The following is a 17179-nucleotide window of genomic DNA, read 5'->3' as shown; positions in this document are numbered from 1 at the left end:
CACATTCATTTTAGCATTTTAATGGTTATGAAAATATATATTCTATATATATATATTTATTTATAAATTTATATATATATATTTATATATATTTACACACATTTCATATAGACACACAAAAAAACTGATTCGTTGAATTTAATCTTTTTTTATCGTAAGTGGTTGCACACAATTGATTTTAGCTACATTTAAACAAATGCATAAAGTTGAACTAAAATTGATTAAGTTCAACTTAATGCATTTGTTTAAATGTAGCTAAAATCAATTGCGCGCAACCACTCACGATAAAATTTTGTGTGTGTATATATATATATATATATATATATATATATATATATATATATATATATATATATATATATGTATACACACAGAGACATTTATATAATATACGATTTGACAGCACTGATTAATAATAAATACTTATAGTAATTATTATTACACATCTAAATAATAATAATAAAAACAATAATTATGGTGAATTTAGAATATTTCACAGATTAGCACCTAGTTCCTACTGTTACTAAATCAATACATCTTCTTTATTGTCCATGTCAGTGGTTTAGAAATCCCATTTCATTGTCTGTTCTGTACTTTCCCAAAGTTTTGTTGCTGAAATATCTTATTTTGGAACCCAGACACTTGGTAATAGCTATTCTTGCAGGCTTGTGAAGTGGCTTTAGGGCTGTTTGTTATCGGTAGCAAAACTGGCTTTATTTAGAAGCTAGTTAGCAGATCAGAGAATGTAACCACCAGATATGGTGGTTCTGTTTTCACACAGGTTAAATCGACACATAAACACAGTCAAACAGACACAGCTTGGAGTGACTGAAGAGTTTGTATGCTATATTAGCCTGAATGAACGGTATCATCGTCGTCTTGTGCTCCGTCAGTCCTTCAAGCCCACGCGTAATGCTGTGATGGCAACAGTCATGCAGAGAATGTGTGAAATAATATGACACCATGTTTCCTTGCAATTTTCTTCCTGTTTATAGTGTAATAAATGCATGATGGGATTGGGAACAGCAGTTTGCTGGAGGGCCTGAAGCTTGAATTTTATACCAGTTGTGAAATGTTTTCGGCAAAGGTTTCGAAACTGTTGTGAAATGGTTTCTCATCCTCATTTTGTTTATTTACAATTCAACTGTGACAAATTCACTGTCACATGGATGCTGTTATCTATCTCATGTATTTCAAAGGGATTTTTATTTCTTAAATAGAGTGCATAAACATCTGACAATACATAATGTTGGACATTCAACACCAGCAGGAATACAGGGCTGCTTCTAAGCTCATTTCAGTCAAATAATGTTTTGATTATAAAGTTCCCTCACAGTTACACTTCATTTTTTGGACAATGATGCAGTCTGAACAATGATATTCCTCAGAAATTAGCCGGGGTGCATCGGAAAAGCATTCGATAGCATACTGGCGCTAGGATGTGACATTGATGGGTTTCATGTCATCTAACTTTTCCTGCAGCATTTCATGCAATTCTCAAATGGCTTTTGTGGAGCCAGAATGCTTTTCTTTTGGGAGACATGTCATATAAGTGACCTGCGTCCAGGGAAACAACCTCCCTACAATGGACTGCGAACCTGTCCAGAAATCAAAGCCTTTAGTGTCCTGAGGAATCTTCCTGATATAAATAGATTACCAGCATTTCAGCTGTCTTCTGCCACCCGCGGAAGGGCTGCAGATACAGAAAATTCCTTTTCTGCCTCTCTCTATCTGTTGTTTTATCTCTCTAGCCTCTTTATTCATGTTCTTTCAGCTCTGGTATGTTGTGGAGGTCTCTGCCATTCAGTGTAATTTTCCACAATCTGAGTCCAGAGGAGGATATCATGAGCACACTTGGGGGTGACAGCGCAACTGTATGAAAGCAGGGATCAATTCAGGAAGGTTGCTTCACAAAGAGGTCAAAAATAACAAGTAGCGCTTCCCTCTGATCAAAGCCGTATGTTTAGATTTTAATAAGAGCTGAACATACAGTATGCAAATGACGCCATTAAATTATTTATCCATCATTCACGCAGACTTAGTGTTGCTCCGTGTCTTTGCACCCATCTAGCGTATAGTGCATATATCTTTGCTATAGCCCTTCAGTGAAAGATGACAACTGATGTTAATAGAGAGAGAGAAAAAAAAAAAAACTTCATTTTCTTCATAGTAAATATTTATTTTCAAGTTATTATCTATGAGACTACTACAATTAGCTGCAAATTATATAATTTATTAATTAAAAAAATCATGTTTAACTCCCATACTCTCAAACAACATATATTATAATATTTTTTTTAATACACTTAAATATATTTTATTTTATACTTATATACAAAAACAAAAACATCATTTATTAATTAAAAAAAATGTTTAACTCCCTATACTCTCAAACAACATATATTGTAATATTTGTCAATACATTTAAATATATGCTATTTTATACTTATATAAAAATATTAATTTATTAATAAAAAAAAACTGTTCAACTCCCTATATTCTCAAACAACATTTATTGCTATATTTTTCAATTCACTTCAATATTTGCTATGTTATACTTATATACAATTAGAAAGTTTGGTGTCTGAGAGGTTTTTGTTATGTTTTTGAAAGATGTCTTTTATGCTCAACAAGGCTGCATTTATTTGATCAAAAATAACGTAAAAACAGTAATATTGTAAAATAAGAACACAATTTAAAATTTAAGTTTGAGTTTGCAGCAATCATTACTCCAGTCTTCAGTGCCACATCATTCTAATGGGCTGATTTAATGTTCAAGAAACATTTCTTGTTATAATCAATGTTGAAAACAGTTTGTAGAAAGCATAATACATTTTTTCAGGGTTGTTTGATGAATAGAACATTCAAAAGACATCATTAAATGAAATATAAATCGGTTTATAACATCATAAATGTATTTTCTGTCACTTTTGATCCATTTAATGCGTCCTTGCTGAATAAAAGTATTAACATTGCTGACCTCAAACTTTTGTGCTTATCTAATAATGAATAAGATGTGTTCCGAAACCTAGTGAGCTGTCTACGTAGGCATCATAGGAATGCTTTGTTGTGAGCTCTTTGAAAAAAACACAGAACTGCTGCCTGTGTAGAGCATTCCAAAATGGTCTTATGAGGTTCCATTCTGTTAGGATGCTGCCTAAGAAGACAGCTGCCTATGTAGGCAGTAGATAGCAAGGCAGGGCAGTAGGTTTTGGAAAAGAGTCATAGTCCAACCCAGTCTCACGGCAGTTCGTGACATAGTCACGAAATTTAATCTATTGATTCGTGTTCGTGGACACGATTTTCCCCATTTTTTCGTGTCACTCAGCACGACTTTCAATCTAATGTATTTCAATGGGACGTATTTTTCGTGCCTGCACCACGTTTTTCTTTCGAGAGCACAGTATTGTTTTTTTTCTCAATTGTTATTCATTTTGCAAACTTTAAGAGCTACATTACTCAATATTTAATCAATAGATTTTAATCCTCGTTTTTATTGCTTTATATTCGGTAGGCTACTCAACATTAATCTATTTATTCGTGTCCAAGGGCACAAATATCCTTATTTTTTTCGTGTCACTCAGCACGACATTCAATGTATTTCAATGGGACGTATTTTTCGTGCTTGCACGTCTTTCTTTCGAGAACACACTATTTTTTTTCTCAAATGTTTGGCTATTCCTTTTGCAAAATTTAAGGGCTACATTGCTCAACATTTAATCAGGAGATTTTAATCCTCGTTGTATTGTAGCCTATTCGGTAGGCTACTCAACACGAATTTATTCGTGTCCAAAGGCACGAATTTCATTTTTTTCGTGTCACTCAGCACGACTTTCAATCTAATGTATTTCAATGGGGCGTATTTTTCGTGCTTGCACCACGTTTTTCTTTCGAGAGTTGTTTTTTCTCAATTGGTATTCATTTTGCCAACTTTAAGGGCTACATTACACAACATTTAATCAGGAGATTTTAATCCTTGTTTTTATTGCTTTATATTCGGTATAGGCTACTCAACATGAATCTATTTATTAGTGTCCATGGGCTCAAATTTTCTTCTTTTTTTCGTGTCATTCAGCACGACTTTCAATCCAATGTATTTCAATGGGACGTATTTTTCGTGCCTGCACCACGTTTTTTTTTCGAGAGCACCGTATTGTTTTTTCTCAATTGTTATTAATTTTGCAGACTTTAAGGGCTACATTACACAACATTTAATCAGGTGATTTTAATCCTCGTTTTTATTGCTTTATATTCGGTATAGGCTACTCAACATGAATCTATTGATTCGTGTTCATAGGCACGAATTTCCTTCTTTTTTTCGTGTCACTCAGCACGACTTTCAATCTAATGTATTTCAATGGGACGTATTTTTCGTGCCTGCACCACGTTTTTTTTCGAGAGCACGGTAGGCTATTGTTTTTTCTCAATTGTTATTAATTTTGCAGACTTTAAGGGCTACATTACTCAACATTTAATCAGGTGATTTCAATCCTCGTTTTTATTACTTTATATTCGGTATAGGCTACTCAACACAAATTGATTCGTGTCCATGGGCACGAATTTCCTTCCTTTTTTCGTGTCACTCAGCACGACTTTCAATCTAATGTATTTCAATGGGACGTCTTTTTCGTGCCTGCACCACGTTTTTCTTTCGAAACACAGTATTGTTATTTTTATTTTTTTTTGTGATTCATTTAGAAAACTTTAGGGGCTACTTTGCCCATCATTTAATCAGGAGATTTTAATCCTTGTTTTATTGCTTTTTAAATTATAATCGGTAGGCTACTCAACATTGTAAACCATCGTCAGTGCTTCCTTACATTAAAAAAATATGTATATTATTCCTGAATGCGAGTGCAAAGTTGAGTTACGGCTATTGCTTCTAAATATTCCTGTTTCTTTGCTGAAAAATACCGGTTTTCCATCGGTTTGGCGTGTCAAATCTAACAGTAACTACATTTCCCACGAGCCTTATCGACCGTTACTATGGTGATGACGACAGATAAAACTGAGGACCCGCCACCGATTCTCTTTTAATGATATCCTCATCTTTTTTCAACACACACGCGAAAGTGTGCTTGATAATTCAACAATACTATGTGTTATGGCCATCAGTTTTATTTGTTTCCAGTATTACCCATGATCATCAGCTTCCGTTGCTATGGAGACGGAGCCAGCCCGCCCTGTAATTGGGTGATTTCTTCAGTGATTTCTCATTGCGCTCAAACCACTTTCCAGGTAAGTTGCTAGGCTCATTCGTACGTAACGATCACGTTTTGCTATAAATAATTGATGCATTTGCCATATTAGATTCACATGATTTACACGTTAGGGCAACGAATTAAAGCCCGTCCAAGGTTTGCTCATTATCAGAAAAAAATCCTGTGAAATTAGGCTTGCTAAATGGATAGCCAACTTCAACATGCTAACTCTAACGTTAGTTATCTAAAATATGTAATTTTCTCTCGATCATCGTGGTTCACCCACAGTGTCACTGTAATGTGTCAGTAATAACAATATTATCACTTGGTCTAAACTTATACTGCACATAACGCTGCCTTTTAATCTGGGATGTCGAACCCCAGGCACATGTTACGCGCGCGCGCCTTTAAAAAAAAATTACGCGCACAGGAAATAGGAGCAACGTGAATCTGTATTTATTTATTTTAAGTATTTATAAGAAAATGGGAATCACTCACTATTAGGGTCATTAATAGGGTACATAAACACTACATAATCAACATTTTCTGTTGTTCTCCATGCAGATCCTGTCAAACACATCACCTGTCCGAACCTATAGCCACACCTGATTTCAAAACCCAAAGGCACTTTTAAGAGCCAACCTCAATCTCTTCTTTATTTTCTATATCTCACATTCTCTCTGTTCTCAATATCTATATTTCTCTCTCCATCTATCTCACAGTCTTTATCTATTGCTCGTTCTTTTCTCTCTGTCTGTCTTTGTCTACTTGTCTCTTATCCATCTTTGTCTGTCTGTCTGTCTGTCTGTATCTGACTGTTATAATGCCGGGGGGGTCTACAAAAAAGAACTGCCCTTTTTGTCAGGGCATTTTATTTTGTGCACAAAAGGTCTGTTCACACTGTAAAAAGGAGCAACCTCAGAAGCAGCGCCTCAAGAAGAAGCTTCAGAGGTTTGATGAGAAGCGAGATGAATGGGTGGTTGGTCGTAAGAAAAACCACAACATTGCATCCATCAAGGATGAAGCCAATATCCTGGTACGTACAATTTCATACATGACATTAAACTTTCCAGATCATCTAGGAAGTACATTCAGTGGTACCATTTGTTATTAAGTGAGCATGCCAGCGCAAGGTCAGAAAGACAGTATTTTTTGCCAATATAGATAAAGTTAAATTATTTTTTTCTAATGATACTTTGTCCTCCCTGTGTCATCAGAACTAATTTAAAAGTACAATTTAACTATCAAATTTGAAGGTAGATGTAATTGTGATTTTTAGTTTTTATTTTAGTGGTAGGCTAATACCCTAAAGTAAACACATCTTCACCATAACACATCACAGACCTTAATGATCTACCAGAGCAAAATTTGAACACACAGCAAATATAATTGATACTCAGGAATTCTTGAGTTCATAACAAATACAGGCATGTATTGTGACAGAATTGCAATATAATAATCAAACTTTCTTATCGAGTGGATGAGAAATAACAAATGAACTGCATTCATACTGTACTACTCAAAACAACAATGTGCACGTGTCAACTGTAAATATGTGCAGCATTCACCCATTTGGTCATGTTATCACTAAGGTTCTGCCTTTTTAAAATAAATCTTTAGATTGTCATTGTCCAGTTGCACAATGGCTACATAATCTTATCAACGTAGGTGCAAAACCCAAGCTCCTAATATTACAAAAAGTTATATTTTAACCTTATTTTCTATATATATTTGTTTTTTTTGCTTCTACTGTATGAGCCTTCCTGTTTGCACATACTTGGTTTTACAAAAGCAAAACTCACTATTAGGTTAAAAATCCTGAATGGCAGTAACCTGGATGCTGTCATTAATAATGTTATATTTTCTTAATAATTAATATTCCTAGTTATTTTTTATGTTGTTTTTCTATTTCATTAAACAGCAAAAATACACAATGTTGTCATTGCAGCTTGAGAAACTCCATGCCATTGGATACAAGCCAGTTCTGCTTCTTGGAAAGGAGAACAAAAAAAAAGAAATGAAGTGTGAAATATTAACCCCTCGCTGCACCCTCTCCGCCTATGCCCAGGACTACCTTCAGAAGATAGGTTCATTTTATGAATACCTTTGTGAAGGTGAGATGCATGCACTGTATCTTAAAGTCACAGTTCACAATTTGTGTTGAGAGCGCAAAAGATTTTATTATCTTAAAGGAGATTTAACATTGAGCTTAATTTTTTGTAAATCACAAAAATCTGGACATACTAATTGAACACATGAAATTCGCAAAGACACGTTTTGGTTACTGGGTCAATGAATTAAATGATAATATATATATATATATATATATATATATATATATATATATATATATATATATATATATATATATATATATATATATATATATATATATATATATATATATATATATATATATATATATATTCAATAAAACAATATCAAGGACGGCGCTAAAATGTAGAGCATTACCAGAAATAACACAAAGAAAAAGAAAACAATCAAATGTTGGCTGGATACACCAAAAACTTACACTGCTACTAACTTTGAGGCATAACCCAGACTGTAAACAAACATTATACTTGTCATTTTTTGAATAGATATTATGAGCAGTTTGGGTTTTATTTTCCCGACTTAAAGATATATTGTATTGGTTATAGTCATTGGAAATCAATCAAATATATTGCAGATATCTAATACATCCAGTTGACACTCAATAGTTCTCCTGCAATCAAAAGTGCCTTCAAATCTGGTTGGGCAAAATTTGGACTAGGCCTATATGATTCAAACAGATTAAAACTTAAAACAGGTACAGATCAAGCTTATGGTTAACCTCTATGTTTTAAATAAGCAAAACACAACACTTGTTTAACTTGCACAGGTTGGACCCAGGATTCCAGTGGCAATGATGATCAGCTGATTACGCTGCATCTCACACCCTGTGACCCATTGGAGAACAAGCAACCGGAAGAAGGTGAGCAGGCGAGCCCCGTGGAGGGGCAGGTGGATCAGGCGAGCCCCGTGGAGGGGCAGGTGGAGCAGGCGAGCCCCGTGGAGGGGCAGGTGGAGCAGGCGAGCCCCGTGGAGGGGCAGGTGGAGCAGGCGAGCCCCGTGGAGGGGCAGGTGGAGCAGGCGAGCCCCGTGGAGGGGCAGGTGGAGCAGGCGAGCCCCGTGGAGGGGCAGGTGGAGCAGGCGAGCCCCGTGGAGGGGCAGGTGGAGCAGGCGAGCCCCGTGGAGGGGCAGGTGGAGCAGACGAGCCCCGTGGAGGGGCAGGTGGAGCAGACGAGCCCTGTGGAGGGGCAGGTGGAGCAGACGAGCCCTGTGGAGGGGCAGGTGGAGCAGGCGAGCCCCGTGGAGCAGACGAGCCCTGTGGAGGGGCAGGTGGAGCAGACGAGCCCTGTGGAGGGGCAGGTGGAGCAGACGAGCCCAATGGAGGGGCAAGGTAATTAGAACAAATTTAAAGAGTTACAGTTTATATTTGTAAAGGCCTAAAGTGTTTGACCAATGGGTTACCTTGAATTTACTTGACTTCCAGTTTATTTCCCCCATAGAGCTTGATGCAGGTTAGGGCTCTTTTCAGCATCGACATTGCAATGTGTGCATGTGAAATAGTCACAATGCAGGATGCATGATGTCAAGTAGGGGAAATGAACTCAAACACACCATGCTATAACTTTTTTGCTGGTTGATAAATTAAAACTCACAAGGTTCTCATTTTCCATGGATAATCTGCTAGAAAAGTTGATCTGATATTACATAATTAGATGGTCTATCCGATTCTGTACTAGGGCTTTTGGAAGGAATTTTGTGAGTCTATTATAAATCTAAAAGTAAAAAAAAATGCTACTAATCGAATGCTGAAATTACTTGGCCAAAATTAAAGATTAAAGATATTAGGATAATTTGAATATTCAAAATAATTGGGAATGTCAGTGTCCCATGCACACTAAACTTGAAGGCAACATATCTCAATTTATCAGATTGCTATGAAATTTGATGAGCACATTTCATGCTCACAACCACACCACCATTTTCCCACCCCTTGCGTTCCTTGATCAAGTCAGCGAAGGATCAGCTCTTGTTGAAACAAATTAGGATTATCACAAACAGGATGGACATAAGCGAGAAAGTGAAACACGTGGAGTAAATGGAGCAACCTTAATTCAATCGCAATAAGACTACATGTACTTTACACCTATTAATACATGTACTGCCACACTTGTGCGACGTTGTGGTCTTTCAGTATTTTAAATAATAAGTTAAAGATTTATTTGGTATATGAGTAATTTTCTTTCTCCAAACCCATTGCTGTCTTCACAGGGTCAGCCAGGGGCACAGTTGCAAGTCGCAAAAAGAAAAAGTCAGGTATGTAAATAATGTTTGTTGGGTAATTATTGGTGGTTCTGATAACTGTTACCATAGCTCATTAGTCAAGCAGATTCTCTTAAAGGGTTAGTTCACCCAAAAATGAAAATTCTGTCAGTAATTACTCTCCCTCATGTTGTTCCAACATTCATGTTTACCTCGAAGCTAATACTCCCGCTAGCATACAATAGCCACATTAGCAGTTAGCTGCTGTTTGTTACACACAGTAGAGCAATAAAAACACAGTCTTAAGGCCCGTTCACACCAAGGATGATAACTATAAAGATAACGATAAAGATATAATTCTAAAAATCGTTCTCCATATTAAAGAATAACAGAGTTCACACCACAACTATAACGATAAAGATATGAGGAACGATATCATAGGGATCACTTTCAGAACGATTTTTTTCCAGCTGTCGAACGATAAAACACTGACAGCCAATCAGAATCCATTCTAATTTAAAGGTCTCGCGCATTTAAAATGGATCTGGATCATCCGGGCGCGCGCGTGCTTAGAATAAAAAGTCCGTTATCGGTCGCTGGTGTGGACACATATATAGTTATCTTTATCGTTATCTTTATAGTTATCGTGCTTGGTGTGAACGGGCCTTTACCGTTTCAATTGCAGGCAAGTCTCTGATTGTTGAAAATGGCCCCTTTTTCCCGAGCTTCGATGCCAACTTCGCCTGATATTGCCCCAAATTTGTGAAGGATTCCGGCGTAAAATGTTTAGTTAGCACAGACACCAAACGTTAAGCCAGTGGGAAGGGTTGTAGGAACCGCGTCATTAAAAATGAATTTAATCCACTGGTCCCTGATAGCTAGGTCCGTTCTTGGTAGAGAAAACACATTTACATGTTGATTCTGGCAGTCAACAACAGAGCAACTCACGTGTGCACTACGTTTCTGCATCTTTCGCGACTGAATTGAATATGAGGGGGTAAGGGGCAGGGCAGGCTTCCCGCGGCATAGGTCTGCGGTGTCCATATATGGTATATCCTGCCCCGTCATGACGTCAAGTCGGGGCTGAAATTAAAATCTCGTATTTGAGTGCGCGTGCACGCTTGCTGGTTGATGAATCCTGGGGTAAACAAACGCTTCACTTTTAAATATCGGCTTCCCGGCCAGTGTATAATCGTTAGGCAATCATAACATACATTGATTCTCGTGGAAAAGTGAAAATTACAGGTTATGACTCCTTTAAGATTGAGCAACTGGAGTCACTTGGACTATATTAACAATCTCTTTAATACATTTTCTGGGCCAGCAAGTTTCAATCCCTTAGTAGCCTATGGAAATGTGATCCAGCTCTCAGATTTAATCAAAAATATCTTAATTTGTGATCCGAAGATGAACGAAGGTCTTACGGGGTTGGAAGAACAACATGAGGGTGAGTAATTACTGACAGAATTTTCATATTTGGGTGAACTAACCCTTTAAGTAAATAAATGAATTACGCAAATAGAATTTAAAGGGGACCTATTATGCTAATTTCCAGTTCTATATTTTTGTTCTGATAGTCCACTAGAGTAGCTTTGCATTATCCTTAAAAAAAAATCCTTATTTATCTTGAACTGGTCCTTTATGCAGACCCTGTCTGAAACGAGTCGTTTTAGATGGAGTATTCTATAAGCCTACTATGATTACTATTCTAATGAGCCTCAGCCTGCATGTCATGTAAAATGTGGAGCCAAATATAAACAGCGTGTTTGCAGACACATTAACTGAAATAGAGGATGGTCTTTTTCCATATTTCAGGGGTCTCTACTCTCTAGACACACCAGGGAGTCAGGGACACATATTTATGTTGAAAAGACATTACAAAGTGCATTTTGTCTAATTAATGTAAATGTGTTTTTTTGTTTTTTGTTTTTTCTCACAGGGGGACCAAGGCATATGCCGGAAAGGAAAAGGTCACAAAAGAGTAAGTGCATTGCATGTAAATGCAATGATTGATACTTTGCTATACATTGCAACTTTTACCCCGGTTTATTTGCTATAGTTCCATTGCTTTTTTTTAACTACTTAAAACAGACAATTAGTCAAAATTTTATTTATTTATTTAATCATTTAGCAAAAGCTTTTATCCAAAGCGACTTAGCGACCCGCAACAGGGCAACAATATGTAAATGTCTTGACCAGTCCAGCTAGTCCAGCGTAGCACACATAACCATGATTATTCATAATAGATATAGAATAGTAATAATAATAATAATAATAATAATAGTAGTACATAATAGTAATAGTGAGATTAGTACAATTGACAACCTATAAAATCCAACAGGCTTAATTAGTCTAATTTGACCAAAATGCATTGTAGTAGTAGAAGCAGCAGCAGTGGAGTATTCTCAGTTGTGAGCTGTGGCTTAGCAGTAGTATGGTTATTCAAGCAAGCATACCACATTGGAAATTAGTGATTTGGTTCCATGGTACATGTTTTGATTAGTGATAAACATCACTTGTTGTCATCCTTGCAAGTCTGCTCCCTACTTAAAGGGATACTCCACTTTTTTTGGAAATAGGCTCATTTTACAACTCCCCCATAGTTGTACAGTCAAAATACAGTAATATGTAGCAGCGCCTGAAAATGGTCGACCCTAGTCTACCGAGCTGGGGACTATTTTCAGGCGCTGCGTCATATCATTACGTCTGCTGGACTCATGGTACGGCAGCAAAGTTTCTTGATTATTACGCAGGAATGAGAGTATAGTTCCTAGCCATATCAGCCTAGAAAATCACAAAGTGATTCATAGTTGTAAGTCTTCATAGTTGTGTTTATTTTGTTCCTAAACTAACTAATAAGTATTTGAAACGTGTTTTTGTTCACAGATTGCTCCTACCACACTCGCCTAGAGGCTTTCCCCATCAGGAGTGTAGTAAGAGAAAGAGTGAGAAAGGTTAGACAGTCATAAAGGAACTGCAGAGTGTAGGCAGTATGCAGAGTGCAATATAGGATTTAGAAACTTCCTTGTGAGTTGGCAAATACATATTACAGTATACATACCATAATTGTTAGGTAGATGCTTTTTATGTGTTTGGTCTTTTTTGAATTACAGTTTAGAAAGGAGTGTCTACTGAAAATAATGACCCATTGTATCAATGAAACTCAGTGCCTATAACCAGACATAATAGCCTTATGCTAAGAATGGAATTATTTATTTATTTTTCTTGATAGGGCAAAGCAGAAATGTTGGTTGACTGGGAGCCCTGTCCAGTATGGTAAGTATTTCTCTGTTCTTCTGCTTTATGAATTAGAGATAGGGGGGTTGGCTACAATACTTTTTCTATTAATCCGTTCTGTTTCAGATTAAACAAGCATTATAACAAGTGTAAAGCACACATCATTACAGAACTATAACAGTTTCATTTTCCATCTATGAAGGACCACCACCATTAATGCATGCATGAAGGTGGTGGTCCTTCATAGATGGAAAATTAAACTGTTATTCCCTAAAAATTCCCTTCTGTTTTTAGTGGTGAGCAGTGGGCCCAGTCCTGGCAGCCAAAGGATTCTCTCCGAAATAATGAAAATAAATAAAATGTATGTTTTGAACTCCATTTTGGTTTCAGCGTATTTATTCAATTGTTTCTGTTTTGCATTTGAAGTCGTATCTCATCTTTCTGTAGTAATGAAAAGGTGAAAATCTCCAAGAATGTGACCTGGAGTTTAATCTCGAGAGGGCTGTACTAGAAATGTACTTAATCCAACTGAATTTTCTTCTTCAGATGTTATTCAAAAGCATGTTTTCATATTTCATGATTATACATTGCACTTTTATTTTATTACAGTTGACGCGTAACTTGATTTCATGTTCTGTTGTCTGTGCTTTTCAAAGTTCACTTAACCTCACTGTGCACTGTTAAGAAATACAGCCTTATGGCTTGTTTGACATGAAGCTTAAATATGAAGTTCAACAAATAAGACTGACCTTCTTTATACTCACTCATTACTTTATATCTTTTACATTCTCTCTCACTCTCTTCTACTCCAAACTCATCAGCTGACTGGGCGTTTTACGTCTTAAACCAAATGTATTTTCTTCTCAACCCTCTTGAGCCAATCGTGTCATAGGTCCCTCCGCTGTGCTCATCAGGAGAAGAGCTCCACATTCATCCAGATCTCAGCATTGCTACTCACCCCTTCACCACCACCAGTGTCGGCTCCATGTAGGGGATATCCCTCTTCATATCATGCATTTCTCTACAGTACACCTTTAAAAGAACGATGTTTCGATGTGTTCCAATTGCCAAAGACTATATAGTTTCTACTTGTCATGCACCTTGTCAATAAATTTGTTTGATCACCCTTTAAGCCTCTTGTGAGTAATAAAGCAATACATAAGCATTTGGTGTATTTTCACTTATATTTTTGTGAAAGACCACAAATACACTATGATAACACTTGCAAAAGATGATAATTTTTGTTTTTACTTTTCCATACATCAAATTCAAAACAATATGATGATGTGGTTGAGACAAAAGAAACAACCTTCATTGAGTATATTTATATGTGGAATTTGTTTAACTTTACAAGTGGATTCTTTTTAAATGAAAATGTAGCCTATATATAATTTAATCAGGGCCTTCAAGTTTTATAAAAAAATTGGAGTGAGGTTACATTTGTTTGGGGAGGAGCCCCTCAAATATTTGAAACAGTGACCCCTCGGCCCCAAGTTTTTGCTTGCAGTTCAGTTTTATCTATTGTTCATAATTGACCAGCACAAACAAATGATAACAATTGGTAAATCTGATGAAAAAAACATGCATATTTAATCCAAATAAAATAAATGGTTTTATATATTTCAAAAGATAAAGCATAGAACTGTGCGGAGCCGCTTGTTGGCTGAAGTACCAGTTCCATCTGTCACACTTTGATCTCTCTCACACACGTGATCTCTCTCTCTCTCTCTCTCTCTCTCTCTCTCTCTCTCTCTCTCTCTCTCTCTCTCTCTCTCTCTCACACACACACACACACACACACACTGATTTAATTATAAAGATACATGGATCACCATGATTTTAGCTTCTAGAATAGAACAGTTTTTGTCACTAGTTAAAAGACAAATATTGATTTATTGTGAAGGTCTTGATCTGGACAGTATATCGCACATTTTGTCTCCTAATGCTGACATATTTATACACAGCAGTTTATTACATTCATCAGGGCAGGGGGCAAAACAAACACGTGGAGGCCATAATTAAATAATAATAATAAAAAATTAAAGGTCGCTCTTTGAAGGACTAAACTCCCGCCGACAAACTCGAATTCATTTCTACTGTAGGCTACAGCCTATACCAGCTAAAACCACAGATGTTAAATCCTGGCGATTTTGTTTCACCCTGATCATCTAAATGCAGCATAATGTATGTTTTGGCTGTATAATGTATGTTTCTTGATATATATAATAGTAAAGACACATTTTTATAACCCTGGTCGGGAAACCAGAAGAACTACAAGTATGGTGGCTGATTTGTACACTTTGTAAGAAGTTCTATGGCGCGTCTCTTGTGGGAATTGTAGTTTATAAATAGCGTACATTGGAGATGGCCCTGATGGTTGTCCTACAACTACAATATCAGTTAAATATACTTAATGACCTGAGATCCTAGCGATTTTTTTTTATTTTGATCATTACTATCACTATATACACAAACTGTAGTTTTTTTAGGAGCCATGTAGAATCTCAAAAACAAACACACTCTACAATACACACTGGTGAGATAGGCTACATGCAAACCAATACTACAAAAACTAATGCGGTAATACGCAAGCGATGTTGGTTGTGGTTCTCTCCTTCAAAAACGTTTTCACATGATGAACACAACAAAAATTCAAAAATTCAAAAATTCAAACACAACAAAATTTTTTTTTTTTCATTCCTTAATACAAAACAATACACCAAATAACACCAATAAAGATGATTCTGCTCCAGCATCCCATCTTTGGTCCTAACCAGTCATTGGGGGTAAAATCCCCTGGGACGCATGAAATGAAATGTGCAGGCAGACTTCTTCCAATCCATCGTGTCCTACAAAATTAGAAGCACTGATAATGCATCCTTTTTATAAAATGGAAGCATATATCTGTATGTGAGGCAATTTGATGCATTTCTTTTCATTAAAGTAGTATAGTGCAACAGCCACCATACATGTACAGTATGTGTAGTCACAGCACAGAGTACAGCACTCAAAAGTTACAGTAGAGAGCAGTCTGACCCCTACTGTACCTTTTTTCCTCCCTGAAGTTTCTGATACAGTTTTTCTTGATTGTTTACACACATTTTCTGAAAGCATGCCTCATATTCTCAGAACTCTACACACAAATCAAAAAACACACACACAATGGGCAAAACCCCTCAATTCTCCTGCAAAATGAAACTTTACATTCAAAACAATGTTATTTCTTCTCAAAATGGTATTTTGTTTTCAAATGACACACACAAACCATCATATGAATAGACATTTATAAGAACCAGTTGAACACTGATGTGTTCAGTGTAAAACACTATGATGAATGGAAAACACTTCTTCTCCATCCATCATAATGACTTAGGTATTTTCTTGTTCAGTGTTACACTTACTACAGACAGTACATACATAAATGTTGTAAAATATCTGAGAATATTGTTTTTATACTCAGAACACACAAATACACGGTAACAAATACATTTTATTGTTCCCACAAAAACAATGTACACAGTGTACATCCCAACCAATTAAAAAGTTGTACATAGAGTTGTCTACATACAAAACAACAGAAGAATTGCCTGTGTACATTTACAGTAAAAAATGTTGGCATCCATTGCCCCATTGAAGAGCTGACCTGTTGCTCTTTTATGCTAAAGCTCTGATTGTTAATTGTAAAACTGTGTGACGGGTGTTTGCCCATATGAAGAGTCAGTGTGCATATTTGAATGGCAGTGTGTTCCTTGTGAAAACAAGAGATTTTCTGCATGAAAATTGTGCCATAAGCAGAGAATTGTGTGTAGTGTTTTGAAAATGGTTTTAGAACTGCAATTTGAGTGTAAAGCAGGAATTGTCCTTGTAGTTTCGCAGAATTGGTTCAGGGGGTTCGTGAATGCGTTACATGTTGTGCTCATTGTGTCTCAAGTACCAGTATTTGTGTGTAAACAATTGAGAAAAACTGTAATGGAAGCGACGGTGAAGTGACTCTCAAGTTTGGCTGTACTCGTCGCCCAGCCTCCTTAGTCATAGCCTACCATGGACAAGAACATGGTCAACTAAAAAGGCACAAATCTCATCTGAGACTGCTTGTCTTTTTGCCCTCCCCCTTCTCCTCCCCCTCTCATCTTATCCCTTTCATCGATATATTGAAGGTTCTCGATTGCTGTGTGACCAGTTTTGACTCTTTGTGTTTCCTCCTGGGTGATTGTGTGCTAATTGAGCTGAAGCTGTGCTGAATGCTAGTGCTTTCTAAATTACAACATTGTGTACGGCAATGATAAATGAAGGGATATGTGTGTAAAGTTTTGCAGTGAAAGTTCAAGAAATCTTACTCATGTGTCAAAACTGGGGAATAGTGTTTATAGTTTGGGGAAAAGGGTGTGCTTTTTGATGAATGGTGTTATGGTTTTGAAATTTTAGGGTTA

General features: G+C 36.6%; 1 protein-coding gene and 1 long non-coding RNA gene across 10 annotated transcripts in view; one reads left to right on the top strand and one right to left on the bottom strand.

The window, feature by feature from the left end:
* Positions 1–17179, bottom strand: part of adgrl2a (adhesion G protein-coupled receptor L2a) — a 136675-nt gene that overhangs the window by 97398 nt on the left and 22098 nt on the right. The window lies entirely within an intron of this gene.
* LOC308686199 lies at positions 8555–12951 on the top strand. The gene is made up of 3 exons (XR_014029533.1): positions 8555–8643; positions 9522–9566; positions 11452–12951. It is a non-coding gene; the product is annotated as an uncharacterized lncRNA (long non-coding RNA).

The sequence above is a fragment of the Scardinius erythrophthalmus genome (genome assembly GCF_964197995.2).
Source record: "Scardinius erythrophthalmus genome assembly, chromosome: 25".
Taxonomy (NCBI): domain Eukaryota; kingdom Metazoa; phylum Chordata; class Actinopteri; order Cypriniformes; family Leuciscidae; genus Scardinius; species Scardinius erythrophthalmus.
This window is presented reverse-complemented; position numbering and strand designations above follow the sequence as displayed.